Source organism: Camellia sinensis, chromosome 13 (assembly GCF_055761805.1).
Source record: "Camellia sinensis isolate YWXY chromosome 13, ASM5576180v1, whole genome shotgun sequence".
Classification (NCBI taxonomy): Eukaryota; Viridiplantae; Streptophyta; class Magnoliopsida; order Ericales; family Theaceae; genus Camellia; species Camellia sinensis.
In genome coordinates, this window is record NC_138973.1 from 105,695,208 (window position 1) to 105,703,736 (window position 8,529).

The window sequence follows — 8,529 nt, forward strand, 5'->3', positions numbered from 1 at the left end:
CGGCCCATCCGTCTCTCTTCCATCTCGGGCCCTCTCTCTCTGTTTGTCTATCTCTCTCCCTGTCTCTCCGTTGTTCTATTTCCCCATAGCTGTAGGGTTTTATAGAGAAAAATATTTGAGGGCAAAAATTATATTGAAAGAACAAGCTTATTTATTTGAGTTTAGCGAACATGAATCATTTAAGTTCTTGGGAAGGCTAGCAATGACAGTGGATGCATAAATTCTTTTTTGAAGTTGATTTTTGTCGCTGGAGCACAACCGCAAAGGTTAATCGAGCACCACCGTCGCTTTGTCTACTCCGGTTGGTATGTCCTTTATTTTGCGCTCTCTCTTTCTCTATCTCCTTGTTTGTCTTCTTTTATTCGCATTTACCTTCACACCCAACCCGAAATCGATCCAATAGGAACTGTTCTGTACTCCATTTTGGTATTTTATGCTATTCGAATAGGAACTCTTCCCTCTGCTACCGCAAATTGACCCAATAGGAACTGTTCTGTACTCGAATTTTGTATTTTCTCCGTTTCGAATAGGAAGTCTTCCCTCTACTATCAGTGTTGCAAGTTGAACATAGGTTTCATAGTAGTTAGCAACAAGCATAAAAGTTGTTTTGCATTTACATGGCCAACTTGTTAGGTTATATATAACCAAAAAAGACTTAATTTTTTTTTTGTGTAATGTTGGCACGGGAAAAACAATTTTTTTTTTAGAGTACCCAAAAAAGCAAAAAGAAGAAACTCGAGAAACAAACAATGAGTAATCTTGATTCAGCAACGGCTAGCATACTCGGTTGAATTCTGCTTTCAATTTTGTAGTACTCGGTGATGTTATATTGCCGGAACTTATGTTTAGAAACAACCTGTGTTACACAGACTCTTCAAAACAGATAAAATACCTGTGTCGGACACCCGAGAGTCGGACAACGGTATGGGATATGTGTCAGATACTTTTCAACGGATACTTCTTATATAATTGTATATAACACAATTATTATATGTACATATTATTTTCAAATTACTATAACTATCATTTTGACACTGTAAGTTACATATAGTACCATTTTATGTCACATATTACATTAAAAATATAAAACTATGATATTTTTTTTCGAGTCCGCGTACCCTTAAATGTAAGATTTAATGAGTCGGACCTATACATATGTACCCGCACCTGACACCCGTACCCGAGTTCGTGTGACACAGGAACAACTGTTTGTTTCAGTGCTAAAGTTCATGCATAGTTGACGGTATTGAACTTAAAACATAGGAAAGCCAATTGAAAGAGTTGAAATGAGGATGACGATTTTCAAATTTTGTAGAGGGCTATTCGTTCCCCACACCCAATTCTTTTCCCAGAGTCGAACCCTTCACTTTCATGGCTAGCCTTCCCAACAACTTAAGCGGCTGGAGACAATGGTTGAAAACCAATACCTTCTCCCCACCTGATTCGCACAAGCCTAACAGATTAAGGAAAAAGTTTGCCTTCAGTCCTTCTCTAATATCCAACTTGTCTAAGATGTGGTCTATCTGGGCATCGTCAATGCCCTCTCTTTCTGTGGTTGACGTGTCTGTAGGTGAACTCTTTAGGAGAGATCTCAACTGTGCGTGCACATAGAGTGTGCTCCCATCCCAAGTGATGTTGAACTTGTTAACTAAGTTCTTCAGTTCTTCAACTTCACGCACAGTCGTAGGGATGAGGTGAAGAAATGTAGAAAAGTCAACAAGCCCAGGCAATTCATGAAGAAAATCTCATTCGTAGAAATGGAGAACCTTGCCTGTTATTGCACGCAACTCTTGAATGACGGTTACCTTTGTCTTGAAATTATCATCTTTCTGTTAAATAGAAGTTACATTTCAAGAGAAAGGTAGCTGTCATTCAGGAGTTGTGGGCTGTCTGGACTTTATTGATCGAGTTCATGAAATGCGTACTTTCATTTGTGGGAGTATGACCTTCCTCCAGAATGAGAATGGATGGGTACGTTAGTAATATTTGTTGGCAGGCAGCAGCAGTCTTGTTTGTTTCATTGTCACATACAATTGAAGAAACTTGCTTGTACGCCCGGAAAAGTATTCTTCTCTGGTCTGCCAACTGTCTGAGCACCCGAAGGTGCTGTGCCGATTATCCGCTTTTACATAGTAGACGTCATATAGCGGAATGTCCTCAACTTGCCATGTGATGAACTCTTTCTTTCATGTAGCCAGAATGCCTCTTGGCAGCACCACCAGTGGTCTAGCATGGGATACTTGGCTAGAAAACTTCGCATAAAAGTAATTGTCATCAAAGTTTTTCGAGAGCCTGGAGCGTGGGCCAGGATGCATCCACCTCGATTCTTTGCAACCAAGTTGTTCAGTAGGAAATTGAAGCCCTTAACTTGATGGGGTTTCATCTGGTTTTTGTGCCTGGGATGAGCACCAATTTCAGTGACAGCAGAATCCTGTCCAGATAGTTTAACCCCGTCATGAAATAGTTCAGTTGTTTCCTTGTCCTTTGTAGTCGGGCCTTCATAAGACTACGTGCGTGTAGTCCTTCAGCCCTAAATCAAAAACAAAATGTAGTTCTTCCTCTTCAATATTTGGGAAATTATGCATTTATTGCTTGCACAAATAATTATTTCAATTGTAAGCTGTGTGAACTAAATGCAAAATTTTGATGTGTGTCCTTTCTTTTGACCGTTTCAAAATCTGTATATGTGTTGGGAAGTTATGCGGTTTGTTGTCTGTGTTTACATAAAATTTTCAGGTTAACAGCCACATGTTGAAGTCGTTTCTTTATGTTCTTGTAAATATTGATTTGAATACTTTGCAGGAATTATCATCATTGCATCTGATGGATATTGGTCATCTTGCACCAACAATGTTAGTTTTCTCCTTCAAAACTTGCTACCAGTTGGTTTCGTACATATGTTTGTAAACAAATAAAATCCATCACCAAGGAATACACTAAATTTTTTTTGGGATCAATTGTTACAGTAGCCCATGTACTTTTGTCTTTGTGTCATTTGTTTTGCACAAATTTTGAATAGCCTCGCTTTGCATCATCAATTGTGAACTTTTGTTTCAATTATGTCCATTTGATTACAACTCTTCACTGTTTTCTATCAGAAAATATGCATATACATGGCAACTGTAGTCAACTTATAACTTCACTCAACTTAGATAATCTCAATCAATTGACATTACAATATTTGTTATGAAAATCACAAACGAGATTAGCAATTTGACCAAAATTGTCCATGAAATTTAAAATGAAGTGTCAGAATTGAGGAAGTTTAAAGTGCATGGATTCAAATTAGACAACGGACAAAATGTGTACACCACCCCTGTAATTTTCCCTTCAATCTAATTTGTATGATCTTTCATAAAGGGAAAGGAAAAGATTAAAGACAATTAGCGAACAACATATCCAAATGTTTGACACTATCACTGGCTCTTTTCGAAAGCGGTCAGTTGCACCATTTATTTGTTATAGGTACTAGTTGTTCATTTTGACAATCTGGAATTACATTTTTTGTAGTAAAAGTACGCACCTCGTCGAACTTCAGTTTGTGATGTTTGAAATTGGTTTCGTTCCACATGTCTGAAAATGTTTAAATTGGTGTCGATTCAGTCCCGGATGTACGGAAGGTGTGTTATGCAGATTTCGGGGCCATCTTGACATAAATACTTGCATATATATATATATATATATATATGTATTCATATTTAAGATTTAGTGATGATAAGCTTCACGATGCTTGTATGTAGCCAGTAACAATTGAAGGAAATGCAAGGGCCAGACAACACTCGACGAAAAATAGTGAGTGTGGAAATCTGTATTCTCTATAATACACTATGATGCAAACACATGGCTGGGTTGCTATTCACGCGTTGTATTGAATGGTCGTACTGGGCTTGTGATTGTTTCACGTTTGTTGGATTGTAGCATGTAATAATGTCACCTTCCTGTTGTTTTTGTAAATTTCAATTCGTTGTAAAAGTCCAGCTACGTTTTGTCGCTGAGTTTTTTCTACAACTGTTATTTGTATTTGCAATCTTATTTAATTACCAACAATGCACGTGGATTGCGTTTGGCATAAAGTTGTAGTTACAGTTATTTTGGACTCATAGTTGTTACTTGTCTTGTACGTCTATCGCTTTCGTGCTTAAAGAGTAGAAAGGAGCTTGGGGAAAGGTGGAAGGCACTCCCCTCTGATGAGAAAAAGAGGTTTGCGGAAATGGCTAAGGCGAGCGCCGAGGAACATGCCAAAGTAGTACGATGTGCACCGAAGTCTGAAAAGGTAATTACATACTTCATATTTTCGTAAATGCATTTGGCTAGGTCCTGCTTTGCTGACATCGTTAGTTGTATTTTTGTATTAATTTAAGGGTAAAAAATGTGCAGCGTAAAAGGCAACTACACGTATCATTGAAGTCAATTGTTGAGCTAGTTAACCGGTTCAACAAAGCACAAAAACAGGCAGTCATTGGCATTGGGTTTGGTGGCCTCCTGGGGATGAAGTGTACACGTATAGATAACGACTTGTGCGCATGGTTAGTACAGAACTTCGATCTTGATAGTAGTTCATTGAATGTTCATGGTCGTCAACTCAGGCTCACCTGTAAGGCAGTTAATGTTTTATTGAGAATACGGTGTGAAGGCGATGACGTGCAGTTGGCTGGGTCATTAGAAGCATATCTCAATATCTACGAAGAGGTTGAAGTTGTTAACGAAGTCATTCCTTTGAACAATTTGAGACTTTATATAATCGAGACTGATGATGGGGAGGATGAGTTTCGGAGGAAATTTGCGCTTTACGTCTTGGGGGCCATGTTGTGTCCTACCACAATGACCGCCTTGAAGCCATCGTTCATTCATGCCGTGAAGTACGTGAATGGTATGCGAGCTTGTAATTGGGCAAACTTGACACTGCAATTCCTTCACAACGGTGGTCGCAAGTATAAGAGTAAAGGTCATCGCGCTGCAGCTGGATGTATTTTCCTGCTAATGGTATGCCAATAACTCGATTATTTTTTTCCACTCCCCCGTTCATATGTTTCATGCATTGTTCTATCATGGTTCAACAAATTGGGCTTGATTGGGACATACAATGTTACTTGCTATGTGAGTACGGCAGATAACACTCTTCTTGACCAAGTATGGTACTCGCAGAAAGATATTTTCTATAACCACCATCATGAATTTAAGAACAAAGAGTACAGGACAAAAAGTATCATGGACCTCAATGGAGGAACCAATTTGCCTACATTGCGAAGAAGGGAACATAATTGATTGATCTTCATTGGTTTGGAAAAATCAATCAGACACAGAACTGACACAGGAAATATTATACACATTTGTAGGCAGAGTTGAAGAAGAATATACAGAAGAAGCCTGGATAGGACCATTACCAAACCAAATGTATTGATTTTGGGAAAGGTCTTTCGGGTTGCAGCCATTCATATATACAAACATGTACATAACTTTTTCTTCTTGGTTTCATCAATAAAGTCCATGGTTTGCTGTACATTTTTTTTTCCCAAAAAACATTGCATGATATGTGCCAATAAAGTCAACAACATTGTAAACAAAATCGGTATTCTATGTATGTTCAGCTGCAAAATTGACAAGAATGAATGTCATTGTTACTGAATATAGTTGATTTTTGTGGGAAGAAAAAATTAATTATGGTGTGCCCCTTAATGTCCATAGCTATTGTACCTTGATTGTGTTTGTCTGAGCTCCACAAGTATGTGGGCTACAACGCGGTCCACGCATCGGCTTCATGATTGGGGTGATACCTAAATACGGGAGACGTTGTGACGTATCATAAGGAAGCAAAATTTCCCAACAATTGCGGTAAGCACTCCAACCACTGTGCACATTTCACAGCATTGACCCACTTGTCTTCAACATACAATGTCAAACTTCATTTATGCGTTTCTAAGATTAGGTGGAGTTTGATTACAGTAACGACGAAAGCGACGCCGATGATGCTGACATGGATGCACACCATGTCGATAACCAACAAAAAGGACAGTACGATGAAGTCTGTATAAGCAACGTAGAGTCTGACATTCGCGAACTGAAGGAAATGATGAAGCAAGTTCTCTAGAACCAAACAGATTTAATGGAGATGTTGTGACATTTTCAAGGCAAGTAAGTTGTTGACAATGACAAGGTAATCTATCCAATCATTACGCAATTTTGACACAGTTGAGCCACATCATTTGAAGATGATTTATAAGACTAAGTTGACGTACGTTCTTGTAGGATTAGGTGGAAGGCAATGATATGTGTATCATTAACCTCTCCTCTAATGTTACTTAATTGAAGGAAATGCTAAAGCAATTGCTTCAACGTTTCAGTTTGGGCTGTAGCGAACCGTTCACTGAACAAACCAATTTAGGTGAATTGAAGCAAATACTACACCACCTCATCAAAGGTATATTCTCTAGACCACAACCGACAGACGTGGACAAATAGGGTGTGGACCCTGCTGTTGGAGTGGAGGCGCATGACGATAGCATGGTCAAACCATCTGACGAAGTTAACCCAATGGAGTGTAATATTTCAGATGTACAAGGGGTGGATCACCAACAACAGAATGTGAAAGGAACCTTGGCAAGGGACAAAAGTCATTTCCATGATGGACACAAGCTGAACATCGAAGAAGGTGGGGACAACTACAAGAAGGGAGGCCTTCAGTTGGGGGAAACATACGAAACTGAAGATAAATACACTCTTGACCTTCAGTCAGTGGACGTCAAGAACGTGGCGTGAGATGTGCATACTTCTCCTTCTAAGCTTGGCCAACCATTGGGAGCAACTGGAATCGTTAGAGGAAGAGGAAAAGGAAAAGGAAAAGGAAAAATGCACGGAAGTGGAGTTCAAGCCACTGAGGTCGGGGAGATGCAATTGTGCATCGATAGTAAAACAAATAGTGGAGTTGACAACATCAGTTCACCTGTGGATGTTGATGGTGTGAATAAGGTGAACAAGGTACAAATACTGCCTTTAATGCCCCACAAGTTCTGAATAACAAATTCATGCCCACATCAATAATGTGAATCACTAATTTTACAATCATCTATGTTGTATTGTACTAGTTGTCAAACAATTGCATGTTTGCAGTTATGATTGCTGGCATATGTTTTTACACATTTCTAACAAACTTTGCACCAAACATCACAAGTTGGGAAAACTCTGAGGTTCAGAGGTTATACATCATTTCACGTTCTTTTTTATGACTAACAACCTTGTTGTGTAAGCTTCAATTTTTTTTATGAAATGTGTTGTGTTAGTTGGCTGTTTATTTTTGTAGGACTCGTTGAGGATGTTGGATAGCGAAGGGTTGCTATCGGTGGAGGAACAAAAACTTCTCGACTATGTATTTGACGATAGCAAAAATGAAATGTATTGTTTCATTTAGTACTTGCAAATTTTAAATGATAGTCTACTGTGAAATAACTATCGTTCTAAGGATCGTTATTGCTTGTAGGGACATTGTTGTTTCCATGAATCTTCATGGACGGACATGTGATGTTGGTACCCGGCGTGACATGCGCACACTAAAACCAGGGTCGTGGCTATCTGACACTGTACGTGTTGGCTGCGCACATATGAATCTGCATTTTTCATTTGAAGAACTCAGAAACCTTTCTAATCAACTTGCCTTGTGTCTTACATACAATATTCCAGCCAATCAACTTGGTGGTGGTGCAAGTGACTAATCGACAGAGGGATTTACACAATGACGAGAGGCATACTGATTGGTTCTTTCCCGTATATCTGTCGGTAAGTAAGTGTTTAAAGCTAGGTTATGTTTTGTGTATGACATATTTTGATAAATGTATCCGTCAATGACCTTTATGCATTACACATGTAGACTTTGATTCTAAATAAAAATACGCAACCTTTGCACTATGAAAATATCATCACATCATTTTTCGGACATGACAGATACAGTAGTGCGATTGATGCATATGAGAGGGTAATATCAATGTTCATCTCGTTATATTAAAACGAAAATATGAAATCCATTACATGTTTACATGCCCTCTAAATAAGGTCTGCACTTGTGTTTGCATGTAGATTTACATGCCTTTCAATTACAGAGGAGTGCATTGGTTGTGCGTTAAAATTGATATGGTGGACCGTGTAGCCTACCTATTTGACTCGTTCCCATCCAACCGACCGAACAAAAAGAAGCTAAATGCGGCACAAATTTTGGTATGTCCTTCTGGTGCATTTCTCAACACTACAACAAACTTGAACATCCTTTCCATAAACCAACTTCAACCTTATGGAACAGGTTCAAACTAGGCAGGACTTGCTGCAACTACACTTTGGAAATGATTATGTTACAGACGTGCGTAACTTCCACCTCCACCTGTTAGATGAGAGGCCAGTACAACAACTGGACGAGTAATCCACAATCCCTCCCTCACATTAATATGTATCCTGAATGACTAATTTAACGCACCTACTGACATTGATGACAAATTTAATGGGAAATTATTTTTGTAGCACGTTTGATTGTGGGATGTTCGTCAT

General features: G+C 38.9%; 1 pseudogene; it reads right to left on the bottom strand.

Annotated features, from left to right (window-relative positions):
* Positions 1–1,319: 1,319 nt before the first annotated feature.
* On the bottom strand, positions 1,320–3,571 carry LOC145805609 (protein CHROMATIN REMODELING 35 pseudogene; annotated as a pseudogene).
* Positions 3,572–8,529: the final 4,958 nt, after the last annotated feature.